This window comes from Triticum urartu, chromosome 6 (genome assembly GCF_003073215.2).
Source record: "Triticum urartu cultivar G1812 chromosome 6, Tu2.1, whole genome shotgun sequence".
Taxonomy (NCBI): domain Eukaryota; kingdom Viridiplantae; phylum Streptophyta; class Magnoliopsida; order Poales; family Poaceae; genus Triticum; species Triticum urartu.
The window spans coordinates 477184498-477196315 of record NC_053027.1 but is presented as its reverse complement, the minus strand read 5'-3'; positions in this window follow the sequence as shown (position 1 = coordinate 477196315).

The window sequence follows — 11818 nt, the reverse complement described above, 5'->3', positions numbered from 1 at the left end:
ATGTGGGAGTCAACATGGGTATCCAGATCCCGTTGTTGGTTATTGGCTGGAGAGATGTCTCGGTCATGTCTGCATGATTCCCGAACCCGTAGGGTCTACACACTTAAGGTTTGATGGCGCTAGGGTTGTAGGGAAAGTTTGTATGTGGTTACTGAATGTTGTTCGGAGTCCCGGATGAGATCCTGGACGTAATGAGGAGTTCCGGAATGGTCTGGAGACAAAGACTTATATATGGGAAGTCCTTATTCGGTCGCCGGAAGTGTTCAGGGGTTTATCGGTATTATACCGGGACCACCGAAAGGGTTCCGGGGGTCCATCGGGAGGGTCCACCTGCCTCGGAGGGCCCTATGGGCTGAATATGGAGGGGAACCAGCCCCTAGGTGGGCTGGGCGCCAAACCCCCTAGGGCCCATGCGCCTAGGGTTTGGGGGAATCCTAAAGGGGGCGCCCCCCTTGGCTTGGGGGGCAAGCCTCCCCCCTTGGCCGCCGCCCCCCCTCTAGATCCATCTGGAGGGGGCCGGCCCCCTCTCCCTTGCATCTATAAATAGAGGGGAGGTGGGAGGGCAGCCGCACCACATCCAAGCTGCAGCCCTCCCCCTCCCCAACACCTCCTCCTCCCGCGACGCTTGGCGAAGCCCTACCGGAGTACCACGCTGCTCCAACACCACCACGCCGTCGTGCTGCTGCTGGACGGAGTCTTCCCCAACCTCTCCCTCTCTCCTTGCTGGATCAAGGCGTGGGAGACGTCACCGGGATGCACGTGTGTTGAACGCGGAGGCGCCGTTGTTCGGCGCTTGGATCGAAATCTATCGCGATCTGAATCGCCACGAGTATGACTCCCTCATCCGCGTTCTTGTAACGCTTCCGTGTCACGATCTTCAAGGGTATGAAGATGCACTCCCCTCTCTCTCTCTCGTTGCTAGTTTCTGCATAGATTGATCTTGGTGATGCGTAGAAAATTTTAACTTTCATCAAGTGAGGATCCTCGATCAACTCACATCCTTCATAGGTTTCAAGAATAGGGAAAAGAGGGAATAAGCAAGACAGGTCCTGTACGTCAAGAAAGATTCATGTGTTTTCCATGACCGTGGACACGACTATTCGAATAGTTTTACACTCTGCAGAGGTCGTACACTTTACCCACACGACACAATCCCGACTTGTTGCCACCAGTGGCCGCTGGTATAGTACTCCATTTGGTGTACGGGCAGGAGGATGGTGACGAGGTCTTTGGACTAGATCCCCCAAAGATGTGACATGCCCACCGAGTCTGGCGCATGGTACTGAGAGTACGTCCTCAAACCGGTCCCCCCATATGTGCCGAGGATACTCCTCGCAAGGCAGCTATCCCATCTGCGGTACGGCGACATCGACACCTAAGGCTGACTAGCTTACTTGACCAAGCCAGTGCCCATATAGCATGTGGCTGTACTGTTATCACAATCTTCAAATCCAAGACTTATTAGGCCTTATGCGGCACGGACGACTAATTGCCCCCTTCAACTCGTGAAGGGCAGCCAATCGCTCCTTCAATCCTTGATTCAGCTGTCGCCCGCACCAGTATTCAGATGATAAGTTTCACCCAGAGTAGAAGAGGATAGAGAGGGCCAACAAGGGCCAACCGGCCTAGCTCAGCATTAAGTTTCAACTGTCAATGACTTGGAGGTCATTCAATAAGGCACCTACAGGGTGATAAGCATGGCTAAGCATTTCTACTCTACCGGAATTATATACTTCTACTCAGGTGTCAAGTAAATAGGCGACAAGCGGATCAGGGTAATGTGTCAATCGACATGCTTGCTACGAGAATTAAAATAGCATGCACATAGCAACAATAAAACTCAATGCAATTTTGTAAACCATAGGATAAGTATGATCAAAGAAGGAGGCATGCATTCGTTGTCGAGTCCCCTGTTTCCTTCTTCCTCGTAGTGCTCCTCTCCCGTACCGTCGCCTCCTACTCGTGTAACGGCGAAGCACAATAAATAACAAGCAATAAAATCCAAATAACATCCAAATGAAATAACAATATAGGAAGGATTGGTAGAAAGATGTGGATGGATATGGAGATTTCGAAGCAGGTAGATCGATTGATGATGAGTAGAGGGATTGAATGGATTGGTTGGGTATAGGTTTATCCGGACTAAGTAAAACTCGGCCATCATGTCTAACGTTCTAAACAACAATATGCTAACTGAACTTTAATAGTGCCCAATACAATACTTTGGACTAACTATAAAAAACAAAAATAATGACTGACATGGCATAAAAAACAAAACAATAACTATCCTATGCATTTGAACGACAAGACTCAACATAGCATGGCAATACAATATTTACCCACAAATCAATATTTAGATAACATCTAATATTCACAACTGTTAATAGCATTTTAACAAAACACAAAATATTATAGTTGACAACAAGTATCGACAATGCTAACCAAACTATACAACGTCACGACTAAACTAGATAAACTACATGACATCAAATGAATATGATTCTAAAATGATTCCAAAACATTATATGCACAAACCATGCGGCATCTAAAATAATAATAATCTAAATACATGTGTAACAAATGGACCAACAATAATCTAGTCATGGCATCATCAATCATTCACAAGATGACAACAGTCATGTGTTATGTCTCACAACATAACCCGAAAATAATAATTAAATAACAATTATAATCCTATCGCAATTAAACTAAAACATGACTGTTTCTACACATGGTAATATTGCTCCCACAGTATTCACGCACATGTCTATGTACGATAAAAAAATTAACAAATTGTATTATCATGCATCACTAATTTAATAAACCCGAAACAAATTCTACGACATTCTAAATAATCCTAGACTCACAACAATAATTAGGAAATACCCTAAGCATGCTACGAACATAACAAAAATATAACTAACTACGCATGATTACTTACACAAAACATCATACGTACTTGATAAAAAAATTAACACAATTCAACATCTACTCAAACAAAACAATCAACTCGCTCCTAGCTTCATCAGAATCTTCCTAGGGGTTTGAGTTTGGATTTGAGTCACCGATCACTAGTCGGAGAGGAAGTCGTTGAAGAGAAAATGAACATTTCCAGTGCGCGTCGTCGTCGTTGAACCCCGGTGATGAAGAGAAGATGGTGCATGACGCTCTTGGTGATGATGAAACACCGGGATGCGGGCGGACATGACGAACGGCCATCTATTGACGACAACGTCGGTCCAAAAGGGTGGCAGCGGCACGACATCGTTGTGCGCGCGGCCAACAACAACAAACGGACGAAAAGAGATGTCTAGGAGGTAGGCTTGGCTAAGGGGATTATGTTGGTGGGAGGAATTGGACTAGGATGCTCACCTTAGGCGGCGGTAGTCGAAGAACAACAGAGATGGGGCTGTATTGCGGGGTGGATTACGAGTGATTGGAAAGGAATTGGAGGATGGGATGATGGGGCTTTTATAGAGGTGCTCCTGGCGCACGTCGTGCCGTGAAGGGTCTGCCGAATGGTCGCTGGAGGAGGGAGATCAGGAGGTGAATGCCATTGTTGGGCCAATAACTTCGTCGGTTACTTGCATGAGATTAAGCGCATCATGAGTGGAGCCATTAGACTAAACGGACTCGTCGTTGAGTGGGGAGTAATTCTTGTGTTGATGACAGATGGAAACGGTGAAGGGATTAATGGGATTTGAAGGGAAAAGAAGAGGCGGCAGCCATGGCGTTTCTTCTGTGTGCGTGCGGGAGGAAGGAGGAGAGCCGAGCCACCCGCTCGCTCACTCGGCTGGGCCGCTGGCCTGCTGGTTGGGCCTTAGGCCAAGTTTCTTTGGTGGCTGGACACTTAAAATGAAATATAGAGAAGAGATGGCCCAGTGCATACGTGCATGTGTGTGACCAATTTTTGGTGCATACGTGCAATATGCCAACAATGGCTAGGCTAGGATGCACGTATTGGTTCAAGGACCAATAAAGAAAGAGAAATGAAAGGAGAGAGAAGAAAAGAAAATCAATATAATATAATATTAATTTCTTTTACTAGGATTGCTACAAGAGGAACAGAAACAAGACAACTTAAAAGTCTTCAAAAAACCAAGAAATCCAAGTAACAAAATAGGCAAGAACAACTTAAATGAAATACTACGAACAAATAAATCAACTCAGGATATTACGGAAAATATTTTCCACCTCACATGTGTTAAATTAATTCCAAACAACTTGGTATTAATTTGAGAAATCTCCAAAATATATAATTAAAGATTACATTGCAACATCCCTTGGCTTAGAGAAAAAAAATTGAACTCTCGAAAAATCAGGATGTTACAGTCCGCTCGGCGCTGTTCGTGATCTCCTCCCCGGCCACGTAGTCGAAGGTTAGTACCACCGTGGCGGCCGGTCATTGGAGATTATGAGGTGGAGCGGACGGCCGACAAGAAGCGTCACGAGAGGGCCTGGGCCAAGGCGGCCGCCAAGCTCTTCGAGCTTGACCTAGACAGGATGGTGCGGACGCTGACCTGTTCGAGCACTTCTCAGTGGGCGCGCAGCGCAGGTCCCTGACGAGATGATCACCATCCTCCAATTTCCTCGGCCCGTTGCACGCCGGCTCCCCATGAGCCGCTCCGGGGCCTCGTCTTCGCGCACCACAGCGAGCACTGGTGCCATGTTCGCCGGCTCTGCTCCCAATTGGAGGCCGCGTGATGAGGAGGCTCATGGTGGAGGGCCGCGCGGAGCAAATGGACGACCTCGCGGGCACCGCATCATGCGGCCTGGGGCTCGCCGGCTAGACCCCGCCGGGGAGGAGGATGATTGTGAAGGAAATATGCCCTAGAGGCAATAATAATGTTATTATTTTATTTCCTTATATCATGATAAATGTTTATTATTCATGCTAGAATTGTATTATCCGGAAACATAATACTTGTGTGAATACATAGACAAACTAAACGTCACTAGTATGCCTCTACTTGACTAGCTCATTAATCAAAGATGGTTATGTTTCCTAACCATAGACATGTGTTGTCATTTGATTAACGGGATCACATTATTAGGAGAATAATGTGATTGACATGACCCATTCATTAGCTTAGCACCCGATCGTTTAGTATGTTGCTATTGCTTTCTTCATGACTTATACATGTTCCTATGACTATGAGATTATGCAACTCCCGTTTGCCGGAGGAACACTTTGTGTGCTACCAAACGTCACAACGTAACTGGGTGATTATAAAGGAGCTCTACAGGTGTCTCCAAAGGTAAATGTTGGGTTGGCATATTTCGAGATTAGGATTTGTCACTCCGATTGTCGGAGAGGTATCTCTGGGCCCTCTCGGTAATGCACATCACATAAGCCTTGCAAGCATTGCAACTAATGAGTTAGTTGCGAGATGATGTATTACGAAATGAGTAAAGAGACTTGCCGGTAACGAGATTGAACTAGGTATTGAGATACCGACGATCGAATCTCGGGCAAGTAACATACGGATGACAAAGGGAACAACTTATGTTGTTATGCGGTCTGACCGATAAAGATCTTCGTAGAATATGTGGGAGCCAATATGAGCATCCAGGTTCCGCTATTGGTTATTGACCGGAGACGTGTCTCGGTCATGTCTACATTGTTCTCGAACCCGTAGGGTCCGCACGCTTAAGGTTTCGATGACAGTTATATTATGAGTTTATGAGTTTTGATGTACCGAAGTTAGTTCGGAGTCCTGGATGTGATCACGGACATGACGAGGAGTCTCGAAATGGTCGAGACATAAAGATTGATATATTGGAAGCCTATGTTTGGACATCGGAAGTGTTCCGGGTGAAATCGGCATTTTACCGGAGTACTGGGAGGTTACCGGAACCCCCCGGCAATCTAATGGGCCTTAATGGGCCTAGTGGAGAAAGAGGAGAGGAGGCCTAGGGGCTGCCGCGCGCCCCTCCCCCCAAGTCCGAATTGGACAAGGAGGGGGGCGGCGCCCCCCTTTCCTTTCTTCCCTCTCCTCCTCCCCCCCCCAAGTCCTAATCCAACTAGGGAATGGGAGGGGAGTCCTACTCCCAGTAGGAGTAGGACTCCTCCTGCGCGCCTCCTCCTAGGGCCAGTCGCACCCCCTAGGCTCCTTTATATACGGGGGCAGGGGGCACCCCTAGACACACAAGTTGATCTCTAAGATCGTTCTCTTAGCCGTGTGCGGTGCCCCCTTCCACCATAGTCCTCGATAATATTGTAGTGGTGCTTAGGCGAAGCCCTGCGACAGTAGAACATCAAGATCGTCACCACGCCGTCGTGCTGACAGAACTCTTCCCCGACACTTTGCTGGATCGGAGTCCGGGGATCGTCATCGAGCTGAACGTGTGCTAGAACTCGGAGGTGTCGTAGTTTCGGTGCTTGATCGGTCGGGCCGTGAAGACGTACGACTACATCAACCGCGTTGTCATAACGCTTCCGCTGTCGGTCTACAAGGGTACGTAGATCACACTCTCCCCTCTCGTTGCTATGCATCACCATGATCTTGCGTGTGCGTAGGAAATTTTTTGAAATTACTGCGTTCCCCAACAGTGGCATCCGAGCCTAGGTTTTATGCGTTGATGTTATATGCACGAGTAGAACACAAGTGAGTTGTGGGCGATATAAGTCATACTGCTTACCAGCATGTCATACTTTGGTTCGGCGGTATTGTTGGATGAAGCGGCCCAGACCGACATTACGCGTACGCTTACGCGAGACCGGTTCTCCTGACGTGCTTTGCACAAAGGTGGCTAGCGGGTGTCAGTTTCTCCAACTTTAGTTGAACTAAGTGTGGCTACGCCCGGTCCTTGCGAAGGTTAAAACAACACCAACTTGACAAACTATCGTTGTGGTTTTGATGCATAGGTAAGAACGGTTCTTGCTAAGCCCGTAGCAGCCACGTAAAACTTGCAACAACAAAGTAGAGGACGTCTAACTTGTTTTTGCAGGGTATGTTTCGATGTGATATGGTCAAGATATGATGCTAAATTTTATTGTATGAGATGATCATGTTTTGTAACTGAGTTATAGGCAACTGGCAGGAGCCATATGGTTGTCACTTTATTGTATGCAATGCAATTGCGCTGTAATGCTTTACTTTATCACTAAGCGGTAGCGATAGTCGTGGAAGTATAAGATTGGCGAGACGACAACGATGCTACGATGATGATCAAGGTGTTGCGCCGGTGATGATGGTGATCATGACGGTGCTCCGAAGATGGAGATCACAAGCACAAGATGATGATGGCCATATCATATCACTTATATTGATTGCATGTGATGTTTATCTTTTATACATCTTATCTTGCTTTGATTGACGGTAGCATTTTAAGATGATCTCTCACTAATTATCAAGAAGTGTTCTCCCTGAGTATGCACCGTTGCGAAAGTTCTTCGTGCTGAGACACCACGTGATGATCGGGTGTGATAGGCTCTACGTTCAAATACAACGGGTGCAAAACAGTTGCACACGCGGAATACTCAGGTTATACTTGACGAGCCAAGCATATACAGATATGGCCTCGGAACACGGAGACCGAAAGGTCGAGCGTGAATCATATAGTAGATATGATCAACATAGTGATGTTCACCAATGAAACTACTCCATCTCACGTGATGATCGGACATGGTTTAGTTGATTTGGATCACGTGATCACTTAGATGATTAGAGGGATGTCTATCTAAGTGGGAGTTCTTTAGAAATATGATTAATTGAACTTAAATTTATCATGAACTTAGTACCTGATAGTATCTTGCTTGTTTATGTTTGATTGTAGATAGATGGCCCGTGCTGTTGTTCCGTTGAATTTTAATGCGTTCCTTGAGAAAGCAAAGTTGAAAGATGATGGTAGAAATTACACGGACTGGGTCCGTAACTTGAGGATTATCCTCATTGCTGCACAAAAGAATTACGTCCTGGAAGCACCGCTGGGTGCCAGGCCTGCTGCTAGAGCAACACCAGATGTTATGAACATCTGGCAGAGCAAAGCTGATGACTACTCGATAGTTCAGTGTGCCATGATTTACGGCTTAGAATCGGGACTTCAACGACGTTTTGAACGTCATGGAGCATATGATATGAGATGTTCCGGGAGTTGAAGTTAATATTTCAAGCAAATGCCGGATTGAGAGATATGAAGTCTCCAATAAGTTCTATAGCTGCAAGATGGAGGAGAACAGTTCTGTCAGTGAGCATATACTCAAAATGTCTGGGTATAATAATCACTTGATTCAATTGGGAGTTAATCTTCCAGATGATTGCGTCATTGACCGAATTCTCCAATCACTGCCACCTAGCTACAAGAGCTTCGTGATGAACTATAATATGCAAGGGATGAATAAGACTATTCCCGAGCTCTTCGCAATGCTGAAAGCTGCGGAGGTAGAAATCAAGAAGGAGCATCAAGTGTTGATGGTCAACAAGACCACTAGTTTCAAGAAAAAGGGCAAAGGGAAGAAGAAGGGGAACTTCAAAAAGAACAACAAGCAAGTTGCTGCTCAAGAGAAGAAACCCAAATCTAGACCTAAGCCTGAAACTGAGTGCTTCTACTGCAAGCAAACTGGTCACTGGAAGCGGAACTGCCCCAAGTATTTGGCGGATAAGAAGGATGGCAAGGTGAACAAAGGTATATACGATATACATGTTATTGATGTGTACCTTACTAATGCTCGCAGTAGCACCTGGGTATTTTTTACTGGTTCTGTTGCTAACATTTGCAACTCGAAACAGGGACTACGGATTAAGCGAAGATTAGCTAAGGACGAGGTGACGATGCGCGTGAGAAATGGTTCCAAAGTCGATGTGATCGCGGTCGGCACGCTACCTCTACATCTACCTTCGGGATTAGTATTAGACCTAAATAATTGTTATTTGGTGCCAGCGTTGAGCATGAACATTATATCTGGATCTTGTTTGATGCGAGACGGTTATTCATTTAAATCATAGAATAATGGTTGTTCTATTTATATGAGTAAAATCTTTTATGGTCATGCACCCATGAAGAATGGTCTATTCTTATTAAATCTCGATAGTAGTGACACACACATTCATAATGTTGAAGCCAAAAGATGCAGAGTTGATAATGATAGTGCAACTTATTTGTGGCACTGCCGTTTAGGTCATATCGTTGTAAAACGCATGAAGAAACTCCATACTGATGGACTTTTGGAACCACTTGATTATGAATCACTTGGTACTTGCGAACCATGCCTTATGGGTAAGATGACAAAAACACCGTTCTCCGGTACTATGGAGAGAGCAACAGATTTGTTGGAAATCATACATACAGATGTATGTGGTCCGATGAATGTTGAGGCTCGTGGCGGATATTGTTATTTTCTCACCTTCATAGATGACTTAAGCAGATATGGGTATATCTACTTAATGAAACATAAATCTGAAACATTTGAAAAGTTCAAAGAATTTTAGAGTGAAGTTGAAAATCATCGTAACAAGAAAATAAAATTCCTACGATCTGATCGTGGAGGAGAATATTTGAGTTATGAGTTTGGTGTACATTTGAAACAATGCGGAATAGTTTCGCAACTCACGCCACCCGGAACACCACAGCATAATGGTGTGTCCGAACGTCGTAATCGTACTTTACTAGATATGGTGCGATCTATAATGTCTCTTACTGATTTACCGCTATCATTTTGGGGTTATGCTCTAGAGACGGCCGCATTCACGTTAAATAGGGCACCATCAAAATCCGTTGAGACGACGCATTATGAACTATGGTTTGGCAAGAAACCAAAGTTGTCGTTTCTGAAAGTTTGGGGCTGCGATGCTTATGTGAAAAAGCTTCAACCTGATAAGCTCGAACCCAAATCGGAGAAATGTGTCTTCATAGGATATCCAAAGGAAACTATTGGATACACCTTCTATCACAGATCCGAAGGCAAGACTTTTGTTGCTAAATTCAGAAACTTTCTAGAGAAGGAGTTTCTCTCGAAAGAAGTAGTGGGAGGAAAGTAGAACTTGATGAGGTAACTGTACCTGCTCCCTTATTGGAAAGTAGTACATCACAGAAACCAGTTTATGTGACACCTACACCAATTAGTGAGGAAGCTAATGATGATGATCATGAAACTTCAGAACAAGATACTACTGAACCTCGTAGATCAACCAGAGTAAGATCCGCACCAGAGTGGTACGGTAATCCTATTCTGGAAGTCATGCTACTAGATCATGATGAACCTACGAACTATGGAGAAGCGACGGTGAGCCCAGATTCCGCAAAATGGCTTGAAGCCATGAAATCTGAGATGGGATCCATGTATGAGAACAAAGTGTGGACTTTGGTTGACTTGCCCAAAGATCGGCAAGCAATTGAGAATAAATGGATCTTCAAGAAGAAGACTGACGCTGACGGTAATGTTACTGTCTACAAAGCTCGACTTGTCGCAAAAGGTTTTCGACAAGTTCAAGGGATTGACTACGATGAGACCTTCTCACCCGTAGCGATGCTTAAGTCTGTCCGAATCATGTTAGCAATTGCTGCATTTTATGATTATGAAATATGGCAGATGGATGTCAAAACTGCATTCCTGAATGGATTTCTGGAAGAAGAGTTTTATATGATGCAGCCGGAAGGTTTTGTCGATCCAAAGGGAGCTAACAAAGTGTGCAAGCTCCAGTGATCCATTTATGGACTGGTGAAAGCCTCTCGGAGTTGGAATAAATGCTTTGATAGTGTGATCAAAGCATTTGGTTTTGTACAGACTTTTGGAGAAGCCTGTATTTACAAGAAAGTGAGTGGGAGCTCTGTAGTATTTTTGATATTATATGTAGATGACATATTACTAATCGGAAATGATATAGAATTTCTGGATAGCATAAAGGGATACTTGAATAAAAGTTTTTCAATGAAAGACCTCGGTGAAGCTGCTTACATATTGGGCATTAAGATCTATAGAGATAGATCAAGACGCTTAATTGGACTTTCACAAAGCACATACCTTGACAAAGTTTTGAAGAAGTTCAAAATGGATCAAGCAAAGAAAGGATTCTTGCCTGTGTTACAAGGTGTGAAATTGAGTAAGACTCAATGCCCGACCAATGCAGAAGATAGAGAGAAAATGAAAGATGTTCCCTATGCTTCAGCCATAGGCTCTATCATGTATGCAATGCTGTGTACCAGACCTGATGTGTGTCTTGCTATAAGTCTAGTAGGGAGGTACCAAAGTAATCTAGGAGTGGATCACTGGACAGCGGTCAAGAACATCCTGAAATACCTGAAAAGGACTAAGGATATGTTTCTCATATATGGAGGTGACAAAGAGCTCATCGTAAATGGTTACGTTGATGCAAGCTTTGACACTGATCCGGACGATTCTAAATCACAAACCGGATACGTGTTTACATTAAACGGTGGAGCTGTCAGTTGGTGCAGTTCTACACAAAGCGTTGTGGCGGGATCTACATGTGAAGCGGAGTACATAGCTGCTTCGGAAGCAGCAAACGAAGGAGTCTGGATGAAGGAGTTTATATCCGATCTAGGTGTCATACCTAGTGCATCGGGTCCAATGAAAATCTTTTGTGACAATACTGGTGCAATTGCCTTGGCAAAAGAATCCAGATTTCACAAGAGAACCAAGCACATCAAGAGACGCTTAAATTCCATCCGGGATCTAGTCCAGGTGGGAGACATAGAGATTTGCAAGATACATACGGGTCTGAATGTTGCAGACCCGTTGACTAAGCCTCTTCCACAAGCAAAACATGATCAACACCAAAGCTCCATGGGTGTTAGAATCATTACTGTGTAATCTAGATTATTGACTCTAGTGCAAGTGGGAGACTGAAGGAAATAT